General features: G+C 28.5%; 2 long non-coding RNA genes across 2 annotated transcripts; both read left to right on the top strand.

Annotated features, from left to right (window-relative positions):
* The first annotated feature begins 540 nt into the window (after positions 1 to 540).
* Positions 541 to 2,758, top strand: LOC143063681 (uncharacterized). The gene is made up of 3 exons (XR_012975074.1): positions 541 to 612; positions 939 to 1,004; positions 1,676 to 2,758. It is a non-coding gene; the product is annotated as an uncharacterized LOC143063681 (long non-coding RNA).
* Positions 2,759 to 3,262: 504 nt separating this feature from the next.
* Positions 3,263 to 10,798, top strand: LOC143063680 (uncharacterized). Its single transcript, XR_012975073.1, has 6 exons — positions 3,263 to 3,342; positions 4,183 to 4,247; positions 4,937 to 6,355; positions 6,624 to 6,693; positions 7,021 to 7,080; positions 8,204 to 10,798. It is a non-coding gene; the product is annotated as an uncharacterized LOC143063680 (long non-coding RNA).
* Positions 10,799 to 11,108: the final 310 nt, after the last annotated feature.

Here is an 11,108-nt window from a genome sequence, read left to right as displayed (position 1 = left end):
GTACAAGAACCTATGTTGAAAAGCATATAAAAGTAGCCATGGTAGCAGCTCCAAGGAAGATGGTTAAATAAATCTTCAACCAAGTCTGAGGCTTTACCAAGAAAATAAGAAGGCAAGTTTAAATAAGCCAAACATTTCTATACATGCTATTGGTAATTTGATTAAAATAGAAGGCATGTTTAAAAAGGTCAAAAATTTCCATACATGCTATTGGTAATTTGATTAAAATGTATATTTAGGGCATATGATAGAGGAGTTACAGTGGAGATAATGATGTTGCTAATGTAAAATGATATTTTTGCAATTCAATGGGAGATAACTCATAATTTACCTTTATGAACAATGGAATATATTTAAATTCTTATTTTTGTGGAGTTGGAAATTCAAATAATAAACTTATAAGACTTTTTTTTTTTTTTTTTAATCTTTTATATTGATTTTTCAGTTATTTAGGTTATAGTAAGAAATCGGAACAATATTTTGTTAATGTCAGGGAAATTGAAATGTAAAGTATATAAATTGTCAATTTTTATACTTTAGGTTAAATTCTTTCTGTGAGATGTTTTCTGGTGTGGGAATAAGACTTGGTGGTCTGATAAAGCTAATATATAGGTATGTACCAGTACTGTTTTGAAAAGAAATAAATTATCAATTATCAAAGTATAAAGATACATGTTTTTTACTCTCTTGGCCTTGAAATATTCAAACATTTAATTTCTGTAATTAATTTCTACTCTCACTTTTTATATGAGTACAAATACAATGTATATGTGTAAATTAAAGGCTCTAACCTGATTATTTAGTTGGATTGCTCTCTAGTCTGTCCTCAACATCTATTACATGAATATGACCCATTTCTTTATAATTTTCATACATTAACAGTGAACCTTTCAAAATAATTTGTTTAACTAAGCATTTTATGTTCTTTTAAATTTCAGCTTAGCATCACTGAGCTTGTCTGTAAGGATTGAAGCTGGGAGTGGGCAATGGAGCTGACTTTTATGGTAAGAACCAATACAAAAATTAATGAATTATTCAGCCAAGAGCATGTAAATACCATAGAATGTTATTATGCAAAGAAGTTTTATATTTTGATTATTCATAGAATTATTATATTTAAACTGTGTAGAGAAGCGTTATATTTTAATTTTTCTAAATCTGTATATATAATCCGGAAGGCGATAACAAGATAAATAAACAAAATAAAAAATTATGCTGTAACTTTAAAAAAAATCTTTCAATCTGTTTTACGATATCTAAAATTGTCCCTGTAAATTAAGTAAATGAGATGTGGCTTAATTGCTAATGAAATAAAGATTTCCCAGAGACCAAATGACATGGATGCATTCTTCTAATAGTCACTGTATGACCTTCAACAATGAGCAAAACCTATACCTTACATATAACTATGAAAGTCTACAACATGACAAAATGTAAAACAATTCAAACAAGAAAACCAATAGCTTGTCATTTATGATGAAACAATGAAATAATAAAAAATCCCTTGTTTGCAAAGGAAGACTGGTTGATTGTAAATTCATGTCTATACATCACTTCAAAATAATGGTAAAAGCAATGTTCTATGCATCATAAGTGTAATTGCCAGTTACATGTACTTGTTTCTTTGCATTGAATATTGTTCTGACAGATATTAGAATGTATATTTCTTTTTCAGGTGACTTCAACTGTGGCTGCAGGAAATTATTGTGCAATTCAACTGAAACAAAAAAAGAATGTAATTCAGACTATTTTTGTGTATGTTTAAAAAAAAATTGTAAAGATTCTCCATTTTCAACAAAGCTGGAAGTTGTAGGCTAAATTGATACTTCATAATTTTACTTTATTACCTATAGACCTACTTAAGTTATCTTAATGATGGTCTTTGTGTATCCAAAATATTTCTAGTAGTTTTAGAATGGAGAATCTAAAAAAAAAAAAAAAAAAAAAAAAAAAGAAAAGAAAAGAAAAAGAAATGTATTTTTTTTAGTTTTCTGATTTGTATTATATAAATATTTTTCCAATGTTTTGTTATACTTATTTTTAGCAATGTTTTAGCTCAAACAAATTATTTCAAAAGAAGCATAGAAGTAAAGAAACATCCTGGTGAAAAAAGATTGATTGATTTTTAGTGTTAAACATCACTTTCAGCAATATTGATTATATCTTGGTGGCCATTTTTTTTATTGGTTGAGAAAGTCAAAGTAATGGGAGAGAACCACCAATTTGAAAATTGATGTACTAAATAATTTTTTTAAATGTTTGAATATTTTATATCAAATTATTTAGTTTTAATTATAGCTATACCATTTTTTTGTTGTTAGATATAGCAATGATGTGGAGTCCAAACAGGTGAAATTTTTGGCAAAGGGAGGTAATTTATTATTCCCCTGTTTAACTCCTTATTCTTGAAATTTCCTCATGGTAGGGAATATATAACTATTTACTTTAATTTCACATTTGTACAAGTTTTGGGTATAATATCAGATGTATACTAGCTAATAGGGACTATTATTCAGAGTTCTGTAAATAAAAAAATGTAAACAGAGCTCTAGATAATAGATTTGAGGGTGGGAGAAATCATGGGTTACTTCTTGTAGAATTGATTTGGTGAAATTTTCAAGATAGGAGATTAATTGAAAGTGCATCTGATATCTTTATTCATTTCTTTAAATAATGGACCAAAAAAATGACTGACAATCAGATAATAATGACAGCCACCCTGGCAGCCAGCAGAGCAGCTCTAAGGAAGATGGTCAATAAAATCTTCAACCAAGTCTGAGGCTTTACCATGCAATTTAGAAGGCAAGTTCATTGAAGTCAAACCATTTTTATACATTTTCTAGAAATATTTGATAAAAAAGTGCATAAACATCTTTCTTTTCTGCGTGAAAAACATCTTTGAAGAATGTATTTACCAGTTTAATATTTTGAGATACCAGTTACATTAACAAGAATTTCTATCACAATTACTGGAGTAAATCCTGAGATAGGAATTATATCTCAAGGGGAGACTAGTTTTATTAACAGCAACATTTGTTCATTCAATGGGAGACAACTCATTTTCATTATTCAAATTAGTTGAGTACAGTTGAAATTCAAATCATAAAACTTTGACAATTTTTTTTGGTTTTTCAATCTTTATAAATTTTACAGAATATGTGGATGTTATACTATAGGTACATGAAGCAAGAAATCAAAACAATTTGTAAAGTAATCTTTAGGTTGACATAGAAATTGGTTTGAAAAATCAATAAATGTGTTTATTTCTTTTTAGGTACTTTCTGTGGCATGTTTTCATGGTGTTGGAATAAGACTTGGTGGTCAAATACAGCTAATATGAAGGTAGGTACCAGTATGTTAATCCTGTTTAAAAAAAATAATTCTATAAATAATATTATTTGGAAATAAATACTGACTAGGGTTAAAGGTTTATAAAAGTTTGGTCAACAGTATACCGGTACTCTTTATTTTATCAGTACCATATGATAATGTTCACTTGGCAAAATATGGCCTTATTATAGATTTTAAATTTCAACTTTCATCATAGAATTCCAAAAGGGCCCCAATCTGGTTTTTAAATGGATATATCAAGAGACTTATGGCCACATAAAAGAAAAAGCTTCTTTATGATACACTGTAGACTCCATAATTAGCTAAATTGGGAGATATTATCAAAATGCGATGTTCTTACCTAAAAGCTTAAAGAATACCTTTGATCCAAAATGTTAAGTAACCTATAGGTGCCGAGGGTAATATATTAATTACAAGACCTACACTATTACTGGATCAGGGAAAGTGAATTATGCTGAAAACTGTTCTAAATTGTGAAGAATTGGTTGGACCTTAATTGGCACTTTTGCAAAAACACAAGAATTGCATAATCAAGAGGTCATAACTTTGTAGTTTATATTGTTACGTGCCAAAAAAAGAAGTGGTTATTTTGTATCAAAAATGATACCACAACAATTTATATGTAGCATTTGGACCTGAATTAAAAAAGATTAAAATCCTATGGCCAACTTTAGCCCTTTTAAACCTACCGCTTTTAAGGATTGAATTGGGTTGTTTGATTGATGTCTTATCAATGTTCTCAAAACCTGTCACATGTATATAAAGTAGATACAGTATTCCAGAAGTGATCCTTTAAAACAATTTTGATTGACTAAGCATTTTATATTTCAGGTTAGCACCACAGCTTGTCTGTAGGGATTGAAGCTGGGAAAGGGCCATTGGAGCTGAATTTTATGGTAAGAACTAAAAAAAAAGATTGAACTCATTATTCATCTAAGAGTATGTAAATGCACCATGGACTTTTTTATGTACACATGTAGATCTAACATTTAAAATATGAAAATCTAAATTAAAAGTTTATTTATACCGGTAATCTGGATAGGAGTATATAAGAATAAAGAGATGTTATAAGATTGCCAACTACACAACTATCAATAAAGGAAGCAAATTACAGTCACCGTAGGACATTCAGAAATGAGCAAAATCTATATGACTATTTATGTAAATAATGCAACTGGTTGAATATCACAATAGGAACTTGGTGTATTCATAATTTTAATCTCTGATGCATAACTTTGAAGGTGGATTTTTCTGAAATCGGAATTATTAATCTTGCATATTTATCAATTTATTAAAAAATCAAGAATAGATGCATGCAATAATTTCTGAATTTACAGTACCAGTTTTAAAGTAAGCTATAAGAGCAACTGAATATGACAAAATGTCAAACAATTTCAAACAAGAAAACCAACGCAATGATTGATGAAAAAGAATAATCGAAAAAAATAAACATGACACACACCAACCATTGGTTAGTTTTTCATCCTTATTTGCTAATAATTGTATTAGATATAGTTTAAATTTTGATATAGGCTTGATCATATGTTTTGACAGATATTTTTAAGAATATTTATTTCTTTTTCAGGAAACTTTGACTGTGGCTGCCACATAAAATGATTATATGATATAACAGTGAAGAAAGTTAGTCAGAAAACTTTTGTATATGTTTCAAAAAATGTAATTTTTTTATAACAACAAAAAAACAAAAAAAAAAAGAATGTGTAAAGATTCTCCACTTTCAACTAGATTGGAAGCTTGTAGTTAAAATTTCAAATTACTCATACTTTTCTTGTCGTCCTTATAGAAACTAAACTTTATATGTTTCATAATTTAGATCTTATTCGTTATTCCCCCAACACCCTGTAACTCTGTTTCATTTTTACTTTGAAAATGAAATGAAACAGAAAAAATAAACTTAAAAATGGTCTGTCTAGTCCAAAGGCTTTCAGTCGGTTAAGAATGGAGAATCTAAAAAAAAAAAAAAAAAAAAAAAAAAAATTGAAAAAGAATATAGTTTTTTTTGTGTTTCCTGAATTGTTATATATTTTTCCAACTTTTTGTTATTTTTTTGCAGTGCTTTTAGCTTAAAAATTAAAATTATTTCACTAGAAGCAGAGTAGAACATATTGATGAAAAAAGATGGATTGATTGATTGAATTTTGGTGTATAATGCCACTTTCAGCCCAATTTGTAATATCTTGATGGCCATTTTTTTATGGGTTGAAAAAGTTGAAAGTAACAGTAGATACCCACCAACTTTTCCCCCAGGGAACTGTCAATTTTAGTTAATTAAGCTTTGAGTCAAACACACCTACCACAGGTTGGGTTTGAATTCTCAACCTCATTTTGACATGCTAGAGATACAATAATACTTCTTAGACCACTGCCAATAAGGCCCTTAGGTAAAAGTTAAAGTACTAAATTAGTTTTTGAAATGTGTTGTAGTTTTTACATAAAGTTTTATTTTTTCTTTTTAATTATACTATATTTTGTATCGTTGTTAAATGTAGGAAGGATGTGGAGTCTCGACAGGGTCATATTTTCAAGGCAAGGGGAGGTAATTTCCTTGTTATACTCCTCATACTTTAAATTTCCCAAGTGTTTATAGGGAATATAACTTTTTTTATTTAAATATTCACTTTTTTTACACATTTTCTTTAAATATCAGATGTATACTAGCTAAAATGACTATTATTTAGAGCTCTGTAAATAAAAAAAAATATGTAAGCAGAGCTCTATATATAGATAATAGATTTGGAGAGTTTGAGAAATAGTGGGTAACTACAATTGATGAGGGGAAATTTTCAAAAAAACTGATTTTGTTAAAACTGTAAAGTGCATCTGATATTTTTTTTTTTATACATGTATAATGTTATTTCTGAAAGCAAATGGACAATAAGATAATGAGGACATGGACCTCCTTGGTAGTTATGATAGCTGCTCTAAGGAAGATGGTCAATTATATCTTAAACCAAGTCTGAGGCTTTACCAGGAAAAATCTGTGGTGAGTTGAAATGTTCCACAAAATTTATAATAATATTATTATAGACTTTTAAAACTTTTTATTTATTAAGGGTTTTTGTGTGATATTGAAAATATCTGCATCATTTCATAACATTTTATTATAACTTGTATTTAATGAAAATGTTTTCTACCTTATGTATCAAGTCAATGTTTTGAAGATATTATATAACAAATTCATAAGAAATGATACAAGGCATAATTATGTTTCTCTTCTTAATTTTATCTTTTAAACATTTTTTTTATTTCAGGTTGTTGAAATTACAATGTTAACCTGGTGTTGGGAGTAAGACATGGATATCTGATATTGTTAACATGTTGGTAGGTATTAAAGCTTTTATTTTTAATAATTTTAATAGTATTTGACATCAATAAATTTTTTGAAGGTTTGAAATACTATACAATATGATGAAATACAAGTTTATTTTTTGCTAACTTAATAAAATTGAAAATGTAAATCGGGACTGTGTTGGAGAGATAAAAAAAACAAACTTACAAAGGGCAAAAAACATAACCATTAGTTTGATTTTGAATACCAATTATTTTCTTGCAGAATTTTGTTTGTTATATGAGAACTTTTAAACAATTATTATGATGTACATATTTTTTGAAAGTTGAGAATAACTGACCTTGAACTTTGTTTTACAGGTTAGCATCACAAGTTTCCTTGGGGTTACTTGCTTGGGGAGTTATAAGAGCTGTTTTAAGGTGAGAATTTATTAATCAACAAACAATTTAAATTTATTTATTATACATGTATCTAATTTTAAATGCCCCTAGATATCTATATATCTATCCTGAATATATGTCAATGTAAAATGTTGTACCTTTACTTTAGAAGTGTATCTATATTTACTGATTTGTCTCCCTTGCCCTGAACAAGATTAGGCCCGAGACTACAATTAATTCCTCTATCAGTTCTTTATAACGTTTTGTTCGCCTTAAAAAAAATTTGCCTATTCTTTTTGTCTAATTTATGGTGTGTGTAATGTACAGTTCAAGTCCAAAAATATATGCAATTTTTCTGATATGCAATTTTCAGAAAAATTGCATGTTTACATCATACAAATTTGGCCAATACACATCCATACCCCTATAGGCAAGTCAAGAGATGTTCCGAAAAGTGTAAATACTACCTTTTTGCATTGGCCGAATCACTCTTTCCTTATCAAAATCAGTTAAAATAAAACATCCAAAAGTTTATTTCAGCTCTCTTCTTTCATTTCCACCCCAGAAAAACTAAGAAATGTATGAGAAAGGGAAAGAAAAAAAATAAAGAAAAAATACACTATAATTAGAGGGAACTATATTCGTGGACAACGAAAAGTGGGGTCGTTAATTGTGGTCTTGGGCCAGATGTGAAGGGGAGATAATCTGATATCAAGTAAAACCTAGCTATCATAAAAAAGATGATCATGTATGATAACTGCATTACATTCAGTCATTCATATTTTCATTACAAATTTCAAAAGAATTTATTCCTACTTTTTTATCATGGAGAAAATTTTGTTTGGATCTCAGTAAGGGTCAATAAAACAACAAATAACAAAATATTCATTAAATTTTACTTTTAAGTGAACTTACCAGCAGCTTCTGCATTCACTGTGTTAAATATTTCCAATAATTGCTCAGGTATTTGATGTCAAGTCTCATAATTGTAAAGTTTGGAAAATTTATTTTTGTGTATTGACAGATACCCGTAAAATGGAGTAGCAAAAATAAGAAGAGTTTTCATATTCATTGATATGTTGTTTTTTTTAATTGAATTTTATTATATACCCTTAAGATTATTTTGATAAAATAATTGAAACTTAACTTTATTTCTTTTCAGTTGAAAGTGTAACAGTTGCTGCCTTGTTTGGTAAAATCCTCAGACAATAATCCTGCAAACAATCGGATGAACTGTTACTATCTCTATTGGAACAATCTGTAGACAGTAGTCTTGTTAGTAGAATGAGTTTTTAACAAATTGTATTTTTATTGCTGTATTGAATTTCAAATTATAGATTTTTTTTTTATCTATATTACTTGCATTCAATTATTGTTTTGTGATTGATGAAAAATTAAACTGAAATTATTGTTATAAAAAACTTATTTGAGGGGTCCCAAAGGTATGCCATATGGATTCTCAAAGTACCCACAAGACGTACATAGGTTTACATATATTTTAAAGTTATGTACATGTAAGCCTTACAAGTGCTTTGTGAAATGAATTTTGTCGGTTACAATCCAAAATAGTAGGATTTTGATGGCCAAACACTATGAAAAGAGAATATGAAACTAGTCCCCTGTTTTAAAATATTTTAACTACTAAGTTTTTGACCCCAAATAAAAATGTTTGGGTTTTGAGTTGGGTTTTACTCCACTGATTGGCTTAGAGGGGACCAGGCCAGCCCAAGTGATTCCCTTTATATCAACAATTTTTTTCCCACAAAATGGGGGGGGGGGGGGAACCCTCTAAACCGCCTCTGCAATGGGAAGATTTGTGTTTTCTGTCTGTTTGTCCATCATCATCTCTCAACCACGGCTTATAAACTATTGGTAGATTTTCATTGAAACTTTCAGATTATCTTCTGTAACTAATGGCAGTGTGTATTTTGTTTTATTATAATGAAATTTTGGGGTTCCCAATTGAAAGAATGGACCTTTTAAATACTTTGTTTTAACTTTTGGAAGCATCTCCTAAAATGAGTTCATCATATAATCGGATAAGTTAGTTTGAAATTTTTTTATTATGTTTTTATCCTGCTTTTAATTTTGTCTTAAAAAGTTGGATCTCATTATGACAAAATTGTCATGACATTAATACAAATTTTCAATATATTCTACTTCAAGACAATAGTATATTACCACTTTAGCTTTGAAGTATATATAAGGTTTGCTATAACAACATTTGTGTTTTATATGATTTTATCTCATTTTAGTGGTTTTTATCTGATTTTATTTGTTTTTATTGTAAAATCTTGTTGTACCAAATCTTAATATGATTGGGTGTGTTTGGAAACTAAAAAAATTTACTTTTACATGCAGATATTTATTTTCATAATGAGATCTGACATTTTTATGCTTTTAACTCTGTTAAATTCATAAACATTCTTTTTCACCCTTCAACTATTGATGCAGTCCTTGGAAGATTGATCAAATTGTTAGATTTGTGGATGCAAGTTGAGAATCTGCTCTAACTTAATTTATGTTGATATCAGCTGAACTAACCTATCCTTCAATATGAGTAATAAGATATAAGAAAAGAAAAAATCCATTCTTTGATTAGAGAACCTTTAGAAGTTATAAGAAATAGTACACATTGTCGGCAGAGACTGAAGATTATTTGAAAGTATCGGGAAAGTCCCATTTAATCTTGATAATTGTGGGTTAAAGTTGTAGATGGATGAGCAAATAGATCATACACTGAATCACTATACCACATTCTGGCCTAATGCATAAATTAGACTATACACTAGTTATCTCCCTTCCTGGGTTCCATAAATGAATATAAAAATATACTACTTAATTTTAAAAACAAATAGCTTAGAAATTTGGAAAAAGTAAAAAACTATATAGTTTAAAACAGCTTGAGGTTAAAAATGTGAATGAATGAAATGTAATCTGTTCACTGGATTTTCATAAAGGGAAAAAAAAGGGGGGGGTGCTCACGATTGTTAAAGGGGCCTTCTCCAGTGGTACTTCAGTGATTTCCTAAATAATCAACCAAATTTTTCCAACCTCTGCTATTTCATTGGTAATCTAATCATTTTTGCACCGATCAAGATATTTAGTTTGTTTTAATTACCCAGTAAATAAGTTGAGTAATTCTCAAAAAATAATTTGTACATGCATGTTTTAATATTTTTATAATATAGCTTTTACCAGTTTTACTTTGTATAAGAATTGTATTGTTTTTGGATGTCATTTTTAAAAATTGAGACAAACTGAGGATTCTTTTTTTATATGTAATTCTATTATTTATTTATAAGTTAAGTAAGGACTAGAAAGCCTTAAGTTTATATATTAAACAAAGAATAGTCACTAAATGATTACACAATTTATTGAATGTATCAAAAAAATTACATGATTTTATTTTTTATTCATAAACTTTTATATGTAATTATATAGACTAAGAAATTACATTAGGATTATTTCCCCCTATAATAAAAACAACCAGGAAAATAGATAGTATCTTCAGTACTGTCATTTATTTTGCATTATTGTAATATTTTGCTACTGATACCAAATCCATGATGCAGATCCTTTTCCTCCTTTTTATTTAAAGATAATTTACAACCGTGATCAAAAGCATATCACAAGTAACTGTTTGTTTGATATTTACACACATCTTTAAAGAAGCAGATTGTGTTTGGTTTCATTTGGTTATTTTGTATCATATAGGATCATAATAATTGGTAATTAAAATTTATTTGGAAAATCATCTTATCTTACTTGTATCTGGATGACAAGTAAAGGGGGAAGAGGTTTCTGTGGTCGAGGGTATGACACATGCAAATGCTTTATATTTATTTATATTTAATCATATTTATTTGTATTTAATTATATTTCCATCACTTGGCGTCTATCATCATCATTGGCTTGGCAGTGTATCATCAGCAGAACTTAGGGATACTTTTTTTAAGCTTTATTGTCCAAACTTTAAAGGTGCTGGATAGCTCCATATTTGTATGAAGATGCCAAATGGTCTTTTTATTTGACTAGTTACCCCATTTTTATGTGTAATATGGACA

This window comes from Mytilus galloprovincialis, chromosome 2 (genome assembly GCF_965363235.1).
Source record: "Mytilus galloprovincialis chromosome 2, xbMytGall1.hap1.1, whole genome shotgun sequence".
Taxonomy (NCBI): domain Eukaryota; kingdom Metazoa; phylum Mollusca; class Bivalvia; order Mytilida; family Mytilidae; genus Mytilus; species Mytilus galloprovincialis.
Note: the sequence above shows the minus strand (reverse complement) of the source record. Positions and strands in the feature narration are given on the sequence as shown.